This window comes from Ovis aries, chromosome 26 (genome assembly GCF_016772045.2).
Source record: "Ovis aries strain OAR_USU_Benz2616 breed Rambouillet chromosome 26, ARS-UI_Ramb_v3.0, whole genome shotgun sequence".
In the NCBI taxonomy this organism is placed as follows: Eukaryota; Metazoa; Chordata; class Mammalia; order Artiodactyla; family Bovidae; genus Ovis; species Ovis aries.
This window is the reverse complement of record NC_056079.1, coordinates 7083551-7098723: the sequence shown is the minus strand read 5'-3', so window position 1 is coordinate 7098723 and position 15173 is coordinate 7083551. Positions and strand designations below refer to the sequence as shown.

Here is a 15173-nt window from a genome sequence, read left to right as displayed (position 1 = left end):
AAAGTTCTCCTGATGAGGAGGAAATGTTCTGGTTCCATTATGAAAACCATAGATAAACCTCGTCACTGTATGTAACTACAGTAGTTCCCCCTTATCTGTGAGGGATACTATCCAAGACCCTTAGTAGATGCCTGAAATGGCAGCAGTACCAAACACTGTATGTGTTTCTTCCTATACACACATAACTATGACAACATTTAATTTATCAGTTGGGCAAAGTACAAGTTTAACATCAATAATAAAATGGAAAAATTATAATAATATACTGTAACAAAAGTTTTAAGAATGTGGTCTTGTCAGTGACTATGCCAGTCCACATTTGTGATGCACAGTAAGGCCAAACAATAAAACATTGGCATTTTGAACAGAGAAAGGCTTATTACAGGACCATGCAAATACATGGGTGGCTCATGCCCTACAAAGCCCAAAGTTACTGAAAGCTCTCATCAAAACCCTTTTCAGAGCAAAAGGTGGGGAGGGGTGCAGTTAGTTGCTGCAAACTGCTTGGTGTCAGAGTCTTTGAAGTCAGGTCATGGTCTGGCAAAACAGTTCCTATAACTCTCTACCAAATGAATATTATTTTCTGTCCCAACAAGAAAGGGCAAGGACCCAAGGTACAACTGTCACCCTCCGAGGTCCCTGTTCTGGCTAAGAGGAAGGCAAAGCTCAGCTGGGGGCTCCCTCAGGGCCAGGTCCCCCACACCTTGCCCAGCCATCACCTCTGAAGGAGCTGGGCAGCAAGGACCCGACTGGCCATCAGGCTCCTCAGGCCACCCAAAGCAGAGGAGACCAGGTCCCACAAATGGTGACCCAGACAGACTGCTACTGCTATTAGGTCGCAGAGACAGGGATGAGAGAAAGGTTCACCACAGCCTCAAGGCCTGGGCCAAGGCTACTGGGTGGCCTTGGTGAGGGCTCTGGAGCCCTGCAGGGCACAGACTCCCAGCAGTTACTGGGTCCCCCAGCTCACGAGGCTGGGTGAGCTGGAGGGCCTGAGGGAGAAGGCCAGGATCCAACTCTTACCTCACTCTCCACCTCAGGACCACCATTCCATTGTTGTTTGAACCCCCTTATTAATTGCCCTTTCTCGACTGTTATTTGCTTGTGGGCAGGGCCCACCATGGCACTGACCAATGACTGAGCAATACTCATTGCCTGGCAACAGGGTATGGAGAACTGACACTCAGCAATGGCTGCCAGCTTCCCGCCGGGCTCACTGCACTGTTACAGTCTCTCTCTCTAAATATCTTATTGTGGAAGTTTAGCATCTTACCTAACATCCATCGTAACTATGCACTTACATATTTGAAGTCTGAGGCCACACAACAAAACTGGCAAGAGCTTCTCTTTTCTTCGCAATTTCACAGATTGGAAGGTCATTCTTAACTACAGATCTCAGCAACCTCAGCATACCATTTCTTTCTTTCCGCATTATTTGCTGGCTTTCTCCTTTTTACATAAAGGAAGCACTTTCTGGCTTCTCTTGGGCATCTCTGAATTGCCAGCACTCCACTTATTTTGCGGTCGCCATTAAGGTAAAGGGTATGTGAACACAGGTATCGCGATATTGAGACCCTGGCTCTGATAACACAGCGGCCCCTAGGTGACCAATGTTGGGGTTTGCTGTACAAAGCCGTGATTCCTGCAACCCAGGCAGCTGACCTCAAGAGATTTCGTAGCGGTGCTCAACCACATGGGATTTGAAACTTACCACCAAGGAAACTTCGGAAAGTGAAAACTGCAGAATAGAGGGACTATCTTACCTGAATTCATTGTAAACATGTGTGGATGAAGTAGCACTGTGTAGCTCAACTCCTTTCTCTGTACAGAATTCAGTCTGAGGTGTGTGATCAGCCGGCAGCTTCGGAGCCAACGTCATACTTTCCAGAAGGACAATAACGAGCAAGGCTGAATTGCAAAGGCCTGGCCACTTCCTCCCAGTTCAGAGCCTCTCCACCACAGGGGCCTCACTCTGGAGCCTCCCACGGCCTGGCAGAGACAGCGTCAGGTCTGCAGCTTCTGCATCCTAGCCTGACAGCTCTGCTTGCACAATCCGACTTCCTCCTCTTTTTTGCACAACTTTTCTGCAGTCCTGTCTCCATCCCAGTGTCTGCTTCCCAGAGAACTCAGCCAACTCCAAGAGCAGTTTGAGAAAGCCAGAAGGAAAGACGTAGTCCCAGGACGGGCTCACTGGCCACCATTTGAGACTAGGGACACCATCCCCATTGCTCTGTGAGCCAAGACTATGCCCTGGCACAAGGAGGCAGCCCAGCTGCTTAGAAGTTAACAGCTGGCAACTTGGAAGCCACTTCTATTGGAAGGAATTGTCATGACTGATGGAAACAGGACATAGGACCGCAGACTTACTGAGCTGTCATTAAGTCATGGCACTTTCCTTCCTGTTGAAAAGCGAACAGTATTGAACAAATAATTGAAAAGCAAATGTGAATACCAGAGCACTTCTTTGGTAGCCTAAATGAGGCCAATTTCCTCTCTTGGGAGAAGAGAAGAAAAGCTTAAGGCAAAACTGAGGATTTAAACTATTATCCCTGATCTTCAGAGACAATTTAAAATTCTTCTGAAGCAAGTATGTTACACCAAGCTCAGGGCCCTGAGATGAGGATATCTGAGTAGATCCCTCTTGAGATTTTGATTCCTCAGAATTTAAAAAATTTTTATTCACACACCTTTATTTGTTTTTAGAACACTAGATTCACAGCAAAATTAAATGGAGAGTACAGAGTTTCCAAGTATGCTCAATCTCCCTGCCCAGGACAGCCAGACTCTTTTGAACCTCAGAGCCCGCAGAGATGAACCCCCCCTGGCCCGCCATCAGGAATGGGCCACCCCCAGTAAGGAGGACAGCGCAGCACTCTTCCCTCAAGCCCATAGGGCTTGTCTCAGAATGTGTGCCCCTCTCTCTGTGGCTGCCTGGCAATAGCCATAGTTAAGTCACAGCATCACCCAGATGGGGACTTATTAACCTGCTAGAGAAATACAGGCCAAGGCCACAGAGAAACCACAGGAATTAGTGGACATGACCATCCAGGATGGCAGGTGGGATTGCAATGGGAGGTTTCCTGAGCCGGGGGACTGGAAAATAAGACATGACCAAGGAGACTTTATTGGCTTGGAGTGTTCTCTTGTGACGTGGGGCTTAACAATCTGCCACAGACCCCAGGGAAGGATGTAGGGATGGCTCCTAGCAGCATGAAGAAAGCAATGATCCATGTTGAACAGAATTGAAATTCCCAAATTGTTATGGCCAATTGTAGAGAACTGATTAAATGGCTCAGAGAAGTAATATTCTTGTGAGGCCAAAAGACCATTCAGATTTTTTTCCCTTCCACAGAAAGACTCAGGGGACATTGGAGACTCCGGCTCATGAATTAGCTGGAAAGAAGGCATTGGTGTCACTAAGAGTCAGTGGTGACTGTCAACCAGGGCAGAGGGTAAGAGAAGCTGTCATAGCACTTTCCTCCTTGATGGCAACAGAGATATTAGGCCTGAAGCAATGAAGCTAGTTACTTCATTTAAACATCAGAACTGGAATGGGGGGCAGGGTTCACAATGTTCATGACCATCAAGATCAGAGTATCAGAGTATAGTCAGTGGGATTTGACTCATGGAGAGGTATGGAGACAGCTCATTCCAGACCTAGGATTACTGCTCTGACATATCCTGGGAGAATGAGCATCCTGGAATCAGCATCCAAAGGCATAGTAAAGCACTGGCTCAGAAGCAATACTCTGAAGATGGGGTCCATTCTTCCAGAGTACATGCTGTACACTGAATTAGAAAGTTGTATGGGAGTTGGTGATGGACAGGGAGGCCTGGCGTGCTGCTATTCATGGGGTCGCAGAGAGTCAGACACGACTGAGTGACTGAACTGAACTGACCGAACTGATGGGATGCTTTCCTGGTGGCTCAGATGGTAAAGCATCTTCCTGCAATGAGGGAGATGGAGATGAGGGTTCAATTCCTGGGTTGGGATGATCCCCTGGAAAAGGAAATGGCAACCCACTCCAGTACTCTTGCTTGGAAAACACCATGAATGGAGGAGCCTGGTAGGCTATAGTCCATGGGGTTGCAAAGAGTCGAACATGACTGAGCGACTTCACTGTATCACTGTATGGGATGCATTGGTCCCCAACAGGAAGAGTACGTTGGTTTGGGTACAGGAATAACAAGTAGCCAAATGACCCAACCTTACACCTCTGGGCTCTATGGGGTTATAGGTCCTAGTCCTCAAAGGAGAATAAGAACCGCAACAGTTAACACTGATTAAACCCCTATTATTTGCCAGACGGTATTATAAGTGGTCTACTTGTTGATGAATTTAACCCTATCAAAACATTGTCAGTTATTTACTATCATGTTAATTTGGAAACCAAAGTACGAAAAGGAAACTTGTCCAGGTTCACATATTTACTAAGAATAAAACTTAACCATGATGAATACCAAAATTTATGATACAGTAAGACAACATTCAGCTGATATCAAGCAGCCAAGACCCAACAATCACAAGAGATCTTACCATTAGGGCTTCATAGTCTTCTAGGGCTCACTGGCAAGTCTGTTTGCTTAAGGAGAACCCAGATTTTTACTTATGGAGAAGCTATGATTTTTCGCCCAAATCATCAGAGCCCCTGCTATGTCTATCACCAGAAGGGCTATTGAGCATCCATAGGATCCGCTGAACCATAAAGACCAAAAATAAGAGTCACTTGCATTGCACCAGTGGGAGAGTATCCTTGTTCTTTGGGTCAAACTGGCTATTATTTTGGGCCACTGCATATGGGTCAGCGCAGTTCACAGATACGCAATTTATTTATTTATTTTTCAAAACCCAAAGAGTTGCTTTTTATTTTTTCCATTTTGGAAGAGCAAGTGCTTTAGATCGTAGGACACTCCTAAATTGTATGGGAGTGGAAGGTCCCTGTACTTCTGTGGTATTTATTTTCCAAGCTGTGGCACTTAAGCCCTTCATTACCAAGGTAATAGGGACCCTGCTCGGTTTTATATCCACATGATAGGGTAGTGGGCAGTGTGATGTCCAGATATTGATGAGGTAATTACTTATCCCTGCAGAATGACTTGAGACGCAGAACTAGAAAGTTGATATAACCCTGTGGAGAGACAATGAAGATATATGGCTGTCTCGGTCACATGAAAACAAATTTCTGCTATTTACTACTTTTGGGGATAGAGAAAAAAAGTATCTGTCAAATCATTGGGTGGTTAGGAAGGACTATGTTGATGTGTTCCAATGAAGAGACCTCACCACATATAAAATTGCAATGTTGAATCTCCACTTAATTAAACATCTGATAATCTATTGTCATTCTCTGAAATCTGTCTTTTTCACTAGCTAAACTGGACAGCTAACCATGAAAGTGATGTAATCTCTACTCCTACATCTTTCAAGCTTTTAATAATCCTGAAAATTTCCATAATTCTAACAGGTTGGGGGTACTGCCTTTGATTTATTCCTATTCTGAGTAGGAAAAACCTCTGGAAACTTTCACTTAGCCATTTCTAACAATGATATTAATCACAAGAAAAATTTATATGACTTTTACTACTGTCCAGACACTATTTTGAGAACTTTACATCTGTTAATCCATTTGACTTCCTAACAACCCTAAGAAATACATGGTAGTTTCATCCAACTTGATAATAGGAATCATCACAGTTCAAGGAGACTTGCCTGCAGGGAATCAGAGTTAGATGGATCATACTTATCTTTTGAACGTGAAGATCTGGGAATCTCCCTCTCCCATTTTATGGTCATTCTTTTTTTTTTAAATTTTTTGAAGCATAGTTGATTTACAATATTATATTAGTTTCAGGTATACACACAATGATTTGATGTTTTCATAGATTATACTCCATTTAAAATTATTATAAAATGTTGTCTATATGTCTTGTGCTGTACATTCCATCCTCATAACTGATTTATTTTGTGCCGAGTGGTTTGTTCCTCTCAGCACCCTTCCCCACTCTTGCCCCATCCCTAAGCCATCTCCTCACTGGTAACAACTGGTTTGTTTTCTAGAGTCTGTTTCTGTTTTGTCATACTCATTTGTTTGTTTTTATGGTTATTCTTAAAGTGACTTCAGAGTCCTTCGAGGAATACCAATAAGGAGATTCAGAGAATATTATTCGGTTGCTATTGCACAGATTTCCTCATGTATTCCTGACTCCTCCTTCAGTCAAAGGGCTCGAGGGTACAAATCAAAGGATTGCCATCACCCCTGTGTCAGGCAGATCTCGATTCAGCTGACCCATCCTTGCTCAGAGGCACCAATCAAGTAAGACCTTAATGGGCTCGCCATCTGTCTTCATCCTAGGAACCCCAAGCTATCCAGCCACCATCACTGATCTTGGAGACAGACGCAGCCGCACTGACTGCCACACAGCACAGGCTGCCTACTGCAGGGACCGCATTCATCACGCTCTTGGTGATGAAGTGTGACCTCGCGACCTCTCTCACCCCAGGAACTTCCCTTACCCACTGAAATCAAGGAGTCATTTCCATTTCAACATCTTCTTCTGTCAGCTGTGGCCTGGACACCGCCAAGAAACATATCTGACCCGCTGGCATAGCTCTCAGAAGGCGCTGATGAATGCTGTCTCTTCAAAGCCCTCTCTGGGTCAACGTGAGGTGGAGAGAAGCCAGCCACACATGGTAAATTTACTCCAACATATTTTACATCCCAATATCTTTGGATTTCTTTACTTAATTATTCCAGAATTTTTCTGCCCTCTCAGTTTAATTTAGCAATAGTCACCCAAGACCTTACTTTAGTCACTCAATGAAACAATTATCATTATTTCCAGCTGTTGAAGTTCCACTGAATCCAGAATTCTGGCACTTATATACAGAAATTCAGCCCAGTCTAAAACAAGACTTTCTCTCCTTGCTCAAGCAAGCACAGACATATTCCCCGGATTTTTCCTGATATGAATTTGAAAATTGCTCCAATTGTTTGGGTGGGGAAATTACATCCTGTGGCTTTGTAATCTCCCTTTCTCTGTCCCAGTGTGAAGAGACTAATTTAGTTGTAGATTTAGCTATCAGGGTGGTGATGAAATGTAAGTCCTTCCACTGAAATGTAATTCCTTCCAAGCAATGAGATTCTGAGTCTTTAAACAAGGCAGGAACAAACATTCTGATATGGAAAGATAATTGGAGTTAGATCCCTTTCCTTTTCTTAGAAGTCATACTAGATAATCCAGTTCCAATGCCAGAAGTTCCATTATTACTAGCTGTAGCCCTAACTGTCTCACAAGATTCTGCTAAGGTTGTAAAGTCAACTGGTGTGGAAACCCACAGTCTGAAGAAACATATAGCACATTTGCCATTCAGCTATTTTAGTTCTGCTCTTGATAAGAAATTATCTAGCAGTCCTGGGAAGCCCCTTGGATTTAGTCTATATCTTGAGAGTTTTAAAAACTGACTAATCATTTCCTGTTTTTAATCTTTAATCTTTTAATTGTCCATAGAATCAGCTATCAAACCCATAACATAAATGCTATTTCTTGGCAATGGAAACTCAGCCCCTCACCTCCTTGCCTTTGATGGATACTTCTGATTGTATCTGGCTTAGCTGTTTACCACTGCATGCCATTAGCAAATACATTTCCATTCCTTAATACTATCTAGGTGCCACACTGCCTTCAAGCTCAGATGACTAAATAACCCATTTCAGATACCTTTCAATTCCCTGGGGCTTCTGACTGCAACCACTCCTGATCAATTTCTAAGTCCACAAAAACATTTGGATTTAGGGGGGAAAATAGAAACTCCTCCAACACTAGTGCAAATACTCTAGGATCTCACAAAAAAAGGAAATCCATAAGGAGTACAGGCTTCAGAATCACTTAACCCCCTGAAGCAGGAATGTCAGCCATGTCTTGGATTATTTGTTTCTTCTCTCTCCTTTGCAGAGTTCTGGATTCCTCCTAAAGCTATCTCACTCGAGATTCTGGGAAGTATCAGTGCAGGTTCTGCAAGAAAAAGAGTGACTTTCTTTGGCTCCATGGTGTGAATGAGACCTTGGGTGGAAGCCTCTAGCAGACTTTCCTCCTGTCGTTTTGCCATGTGAGTAAGTTAAATCCTTTAATGTACATTCATCATTGCGAGTTCTGCTTGTAAAAAATCTTTTCTATTTGAAACAACACACTGGAGTAGGAATTTCTCTTTTCTCTCTGGACTCTTTATTTTTTGTTATAACTATGCAGCCAGGTTAGGGTATGTTCTATTAAGATACATACTGTGTAATGTTTTCACTGTGATCATTCCTAATGTTCAAAAGATAAATAAATGTTGAATGAGTGACAAAGACTGCTCTTTGAGAAATCTTCCCTGTAGCACCCAGAGATGCCAGGATATGGACCATCCTAGCTGATACCTGCTGTGCTCTGGATTTTAGAGTGTAAGATATCTTTTTCCCTTGGTGTAATTTTTGAAAGTTTGTTTTCCTTTGCCTCTTGTAATCTGAGCTGTCTATCTGGTGGCCGAGGTTTGGATGTCGATAAAAAGGAAGGAGTGAATAAAGCCTATTTTTAGCCTGGACTCCTGCCCTCTGAGTAGTCTATACAAATGAAGTCACCGTGGCTCTTAGCTTTCCAGCAAATGAGAGGGTGATCTTAGACAGGGGTCGCATTGAGATGAGGCTTCAAGAACCCTGAGATCCCCTGATCTCTGCCTTGGCTAGCCAACTTCCTCCTCAAAAGGTCCTATGTGCATGATCATGGCAATATGGGAAATATAGTACTTTCTGCAAGCTAGGATTTTGTGCCAAGGTAGAACCCCAGTGAGTCAGGCTGAATCCAATGGGAGCATTTTATTTTTCTTACGCTGGTTTGGTCTAAATATTAGTGAAACAAGGAGGCTATAATGCCTGTTCTCTTTCTCCCAAAGCTCTAATAAGAATCTCAGAACTCACCATAACAGTGGATGCAAATCCCTACCTGCCCAAATCAGAAACAAATGTAGACACCATGTCTCCATTACCTACAAGTCACCACTCCAGCCAAAGAACCCTAAAATCGAAACAGTTCAAAACCTTGCCTTGCCTCCTTAAGAAACAATGAGAGTAGAAAGAAGAATGAGGTTTCCTTCTTCCAGAAGCTGACACAAGATGCTCATAAGAGCCCACTGCTCAGTTAGGATTTGAGGCTAAAGACTTAGCACAATTAATGGGATAATTTTTTTTTGGAGTATCTCTTCTCCATATCTTTTTTGTGTGCCCAAACAACAGGGGGAAGCTGGCGGAAAATTCAGGGTTCAGGATTCTAGTCACACATCTATTTCCTTTCTCCTATGGTAGCATCTTGTAGGAGAGAGAAATCCTCACTAAAATCCTTGTGTGTAAAAACATGTTGTCACATATTTGTAAACAGAATGACATGGCTTAAGCTAGTTCTTAAAACGCCACGTAATCACTCTTCCTGACCCTCAGAGAACACTCCTCAAGTCACTTTAAAAAAATGTGTTATGTATCATTTTCTTAGCACTCTAGTAGAGGGGAATTTGAGATTTTGCTAGAAGATGGAGTTAACGATTAAAGAGTGAGTTTGGGAGGTAATGTCAGGAAGGAAAGGGGATGATGTTGACACAGGGTGTATCAGGAGCAGATTACTGCTTAGTGCTTCGGGGAGAAGCTGTGGAGATTACTTTTGCGCTTCCCACTCAGAGGGCAGGAAGCTGGCCTACTTATCCCCAGACTCAAACCATCACACCCAGCGGCTGCTCTGGGGCATCAACTCTGCAGAATAACCTTTGGGCAGAGGCTTCGAGGAGCCTCTAGAAAGAATGCTTGGTCCACAGGGGAAGGTGGGTGTCCAGCATGTGCAAGGAGCACCAAGAGCTCCTACATGTAAACCAGCTTTGGGTACAATTACCTTAGATGAATACCCCAAACTGCAAGGAGATCCAATCAGTCCATTCTGAAGGAGATCAGCCCTGGGATTTCTTTGGAAGGAATGATGCTAAAGGTGAAACTCCAATACTTTGGCCACCTCATGCGAAGAGTTGACTCATTGGAAAAGACTCTGATGCTGGGAGGGATTGGGGCAGGAGGATAAGGGGACGGCAGAGGATGAGATGGCTGGATGGCATCACTGACTCGATGGACATGAGTCTGAGTGAACTCCGGGAGATGGTGATGGACAGGGAGGCCTGGCGTGCTGCGATTCATGGGGTAGCAGATAGTCGGACATGACTGAGCAACTGAAATGAACTGAACTGAACTGAACTGAACCAGAACCCCCTCCTTTTTGGTGTCTTTGTGAGGCTATGAAATAACAGTGATGATTTTCAGTCTTCGTCAGTAGAAAGAGTAACATTTCTTTAAATGCAGTTCTTACAGATTATGATCTCTCCTTTATGAAAAGGATTTCTAAAATTTTAATGTCCTCTTTGTCATGAATCTATATTATTTTTTACGATTCATGGTGCTATGCAACATTTCTGCTCCGTTTTCTGAAAGAAGAGTATTAGACGCTATTGTTTTGAAAGGTTACTGTGTCCCAGGCATTGCTTTACAGTGCACCGAAGATTTAGGATTTAAATCACTGTGGTGTGGATAAGAAAGCTGTGGTACATATACACAATGGAGTATTACTCAGCCATTAAAAAGAATACATTTGAATCAGTTCTAATGAGGTGGATGAAACTGGAGCCGATTATACAGAGTGAAGTAAGCCAGAAAGAAAAACACCAATACAGTATACTAACACATATATATGGAATTTAGAAAGATGGTAATGATAACCCTCTATGCGAGACAGCAAAAGAGACACAAATGTATAGAACGGACTTTTAAACTCTGTGGGAGAGGGAGAGGGAGAGGGTGGGATGATTTGGGAGAATGGCATTGAAACATGTGTACTATCATGTAAGAAACGAATCGCCAGTCTATGTTTGATACAGGATACAGGATGCTTGGGGTTGGTGCACAGGGATGATCCAGAGAGATGATATGGGGTGGGAGGTGGGAGGGGGTTCAGGATTGGGAACTCATGTACACCCGTGGCTGATTCATGTCAATGTATGGCAAAACCAATACAGTATTGTAAAGCAAAATAAAGTAAAAATAAAAATTTTTTTTAAATGTTCATTCTAAAATAAATAAATAAATAAATCACTGTGGTGGTGGTTTTGTCCCTAAGTCATGTCTCACTCTTGCGACCCCATGGACTGTAACTTGCCAGGCTCCTCTCTCTATGGGATTTTCCAGGCAAGAATACTGGAGTGGGTTGCCATTTCCTTCTCCAGGGGATCTTCCAGACCCAGGAATCGAACCAGGGTCTCCTGCATTGCAGGTGAATTCTTTACCAACTGAGCTACGAGAGAAGCCCTTAAATTATTGATTTTGTTTTTTGGTTTTTTTGGCTGCACCTGGTCTTAGTTGAGGCACACAAGGTCTTCAGCTGCAGCACGTGGGATCTAGTTCCCCAACCAGGGACCGGGCCCTGGCTCCCTGCACAGAGAGCTTGGAGTTTTAGCCTCTGGACCACAGGTGAAGTCCCTCAAGAGTAAAGTGAAAGTTGCTCAGTCATATCTGACTCTTTGCAACCCCATGGACTAGTCCATGGAATTCTCCAGGCCAGAATACCGGAAAATCTCCAGGGGATCTTCCCAACCCAGGGATCTAACCCACGTCCCCTGAATTGCACGCAGATTCTTTATCAGGAAGCCCAGGTGAATTTAAATCACTAAATCCTCACATAAACCTGTGAAGGAGGGGCTATAGATGAGGAAAACAAGGAACTGAGGGGCCAGTTCACTTGCCCAAGGTCACAGAGCAGGAAAGGAGATGATCCACCCAGCAGGCTGGCATCTGAGCCTGCATGTGACTGTCACCTGGTCGATACACCAAGGAAGCCTAGCACAACAGTCAGCATTCTGTTCTTCCTAGTGAATATTCTGGTTTGATTCTTAGACTTCTGCGAGTTCCATTCTGCAGTTCAGTCTCTGCCTGAGACAGGAGACCTTCCTCTGAGACTGGTAAGTCAGCTCTGTCACCTAGCATGTTTGGGCAGCTCGGTTCATGGTAAGAGACCTCCCACTTGGTCCTTACTGTCAACGTCTCTTCTAGATAGTTTTGGCAATTTTTTGTTTTTGTATTTTAAACCTGTTACACATTAGAGCTTACTGCTTCATGATAATGAAAAATTAACAAAAGGATTAGAGAGTCCTCTCCCACTGGATTAAGTGCTCTTGGAATGCCTGGGGTTGCTATCTTTGTCCACTTCCTTCAGATGATAAGAGGAATAGAACATTTACCAAACTGTTATTTAGTCCTTATGGATAAATCTCTGGGATTAGGAATGGATTAAGAGATTTATGGGAAATGATAAGCATTCTAAATCCCCACAGTCAAAGGAAGATAATTGATACTAGAAGTAATAACATGATAATAAGAGTTTTGAACTATTTCACATAAACAGAATACCACTAATTAAGTACATCAGGAAAAAATACTCAATATATTTCATAAACTGTATTAGTTTTTCCCTTGATTGCATTTTTATACTACACTGAAACACAGAGTTGGGTATTGGGTGTTTGAGAAGTCAAGTTGAATTTGAACTGTAAGTGAGTCTATCTACTACTCTATTTCTGTATTCTGATAAAAGAAATGTGTAAACATTTTGGGAGGCTCCAGGGATTTTTAAATTTCAAACCTGTTTGCTGGGTTGCTTTGCAGCATTTTAAAAATAACAAACACTATCAGAATCCTTTTGGTTCCAAATGTTTTTGATTTATTCCCACATTTAGACCAAAGAAACTGATTAAAACCTGGTAATTTACTTTTGAGTTTTTAAAACAAAAATTTTAAACTCTCCTAGGTTAATGAAAAGAGGGGCAGTATGGAAGTTTACATTTTGTGGCCATTTTCTAAGTATAACTAGATTCAAATTTCTTTCATTATAAAGAAGATAATGTGTCAAAAAACAGTTGCTATTTATCTTAGGGGAAAATCAACTAAAAAATTCTTAAAATATGGCAGCATCTGTATTTTCATAAGGAACAGTCCAATTTCCAGTCAATTTCATTCAGAAATCTCCCAAGAAATTTTCTGGAGTTTTATTTCACTTTATGAAATAAGTAAAAGAAAACTAGGTTTGTATACTAGGGTGATTGATTCTCCGAGTTGCAACCTTCCAGCAGATCAATTTATGTAGCATGTTTGTTTCTGACACAGCTGTCTTTGGAGCAATTCACCTCCTTTAAATCACCTGCAACTCTTCCAGCTGCTCACAACTATATAATCCATTCAATTTACAATTCCATCATTGTCCTTTGTTCTGCTTCTAGTCAATATTTTCTGTTTCATTTTTTGTTTTGTCACTCACTCGAACAATCTGTAACAATTAAAATGACAAACCCTTTCTGACTTACTTCCCTCTCAAGATTGTTTTGGCTATTTGGGGTCTTCTGTGTTTCCATACAAATTATAAAATTTTTTGTTCTTGCTCTATTTAAAATGCCGTTAGTGATTTGACAGGGACTGCTATGGGGTCACACAGAGTCGGACACGACTGAAGTGACTTAGCAGCAGCAGCAGCATTGAATCTGTAGATTGCTTTGGGTAGTATAGTCATTTTGACACTATTGATTCTTCCAATCCAAGAACATGGTATGTCTCTCCGTCTGTTTGCATCATCTTTGATTTCTTCATCAGTGTCTTACCGTTTTCTGCATACGCGTCTTGGGATGAACTAGAGGGGTGGGATGGAGGGGGTGGGAGGCAGGCTCAAGAGAGAGCAGACGTATGTATACTTATAGCTGATTCACATTGTTGTACGGCAGAAACTAACACAACATTGTAATTATCCTCCAATTGAAAACACACTGATTAAAAAACAATGACAAACTCATTTAAAACAGTCCTGCTGATAGTGGTTTCTATAAGGCAGGCAAAGTCTAGAAGGAAAGTTTGGGCAATCAGTAATCACCCTCCAAATCCCAAGAAGGTCAAGAGTCAAGGAGTAGTTCTCAATCCATCTGGAAACAAATCGCAAGGACCCCTCCCACCCCACCCCCTAGTACACAACAGCTATGAACTAATACTCTCACAATCAGGCAAAGGGGAAACCCACCAAGGTCAGCCTTCTTACAAACCTGTGAAATCAGATGAAACAATGGATTTTATAACCCTGACAGGCAAGAAACTTGAGAGGTCAGTGGAGGGGAGACAGACAGGAACAGGGACCCCTCCCCATTCCACTTTGATCATCCAGTGAGTATTTGGTCTAATTTCCATGTGTTGTTGAGTTTCTCTCTGTACCCAGAGGACAAGAAGACATTTTGCAATATTAGATCTTGTTCACGGTAAATATCAAAACCTCAGTAATTGATTTAGAATTTAATGACATATGGAGAAAGGCTAACTTTCTCCTCTGATAATTCTTCTCAATAAAAGTAAATTGGCTCATCTATCTAACTGTCTGCACTGTTTAGCACTTTATTGCCATATGATTATTAAGATTTGTTTCCAACTAACATTTTTCTTAGTTTTGGATTCACTTGGTGTGGAAGAACAACTGTTTATTTCTCTTTGGTTTTATTATTTTGTAAGACATCACATCTTTCTAAAGTCAAAGTAAAAAATAAAAATGTTCAGACTACATTAGCTTCCAAGCCTACTTTCTCCTGTATCCTTTCTCTCCCGATAGGAGAATATTTTCATTAGTTTTTGAATTAACCTCCCATTGTTTCTTTCTGAAAATATAAACAAGTGTACACACTCACAAGCTCACACAAATATATAAGCACATACATAAATTGTACCATAAACACTACTATGAACTTTGCTTTTTTATTTTCATTTAAAAAACATCCTGGGATAACATATCATAATGCATAAGGATATTCTCCATTCTATTTTACAACTATATCCACACCCCTGGGTGGATGCCTCATAATTTATCCAACCATTTCTATAAAGGGCAGATGTCTGGATCATTTATTATATTTTGATGCTACAAATAATGCTGCAATACCTATGCATACATCATATTTTTTGTTAATTTTCTGCTGATTCTAACCTACTCACTTCAAAGGAAAATCCACAATTCATAAATAATCCATACGATTTTCAATTTATCAATCAGATCTATGCAAACCTAGTGGAACCATTTCAGAATTCAAAGCA

At 42.0% G+C, this 15173-nt stretch overlaps 2 long non-coding RNA genes across 6 annotated transcripts in view; one reads left to right on the top strand and one right to left on the bottom strand.

Moving 5' to 3' along the window:
* LOC121818025 (uncharacterized) overlaps positions 1–2310 on the bottom strand; it is a 74770-nt gene extending 72460 nt beyond the window's left edge. For all 5 annotated transcript variants that reach the window (XR_009598697.1, XR_009598698.1, XR_009598700.1 and 2 more), the window contains exon 1: positions 1764–2310. This is a non-coding gene — a long non-coding RNA (uncharacterized LOC121818025). The remainder of the gene's footprint in view (positions 1–1763) is intronic.
* Positions 2311–6244: 3934 nt separating this feature from the next.
* On the top strand, positions 6245–8581 carry LOC121818044 (uncharacterized). The gene is made up of 2 exons (XR_006058150.1): positions 6245–6691; positions 7954–8581. It is a non-coding gene; the product is annotated as an uncharacterized LOC121818044 (long non-coding RNA).
* The last annotated feature ends 6592 nt before the right edge of the window (positions 8582–15173 follow it).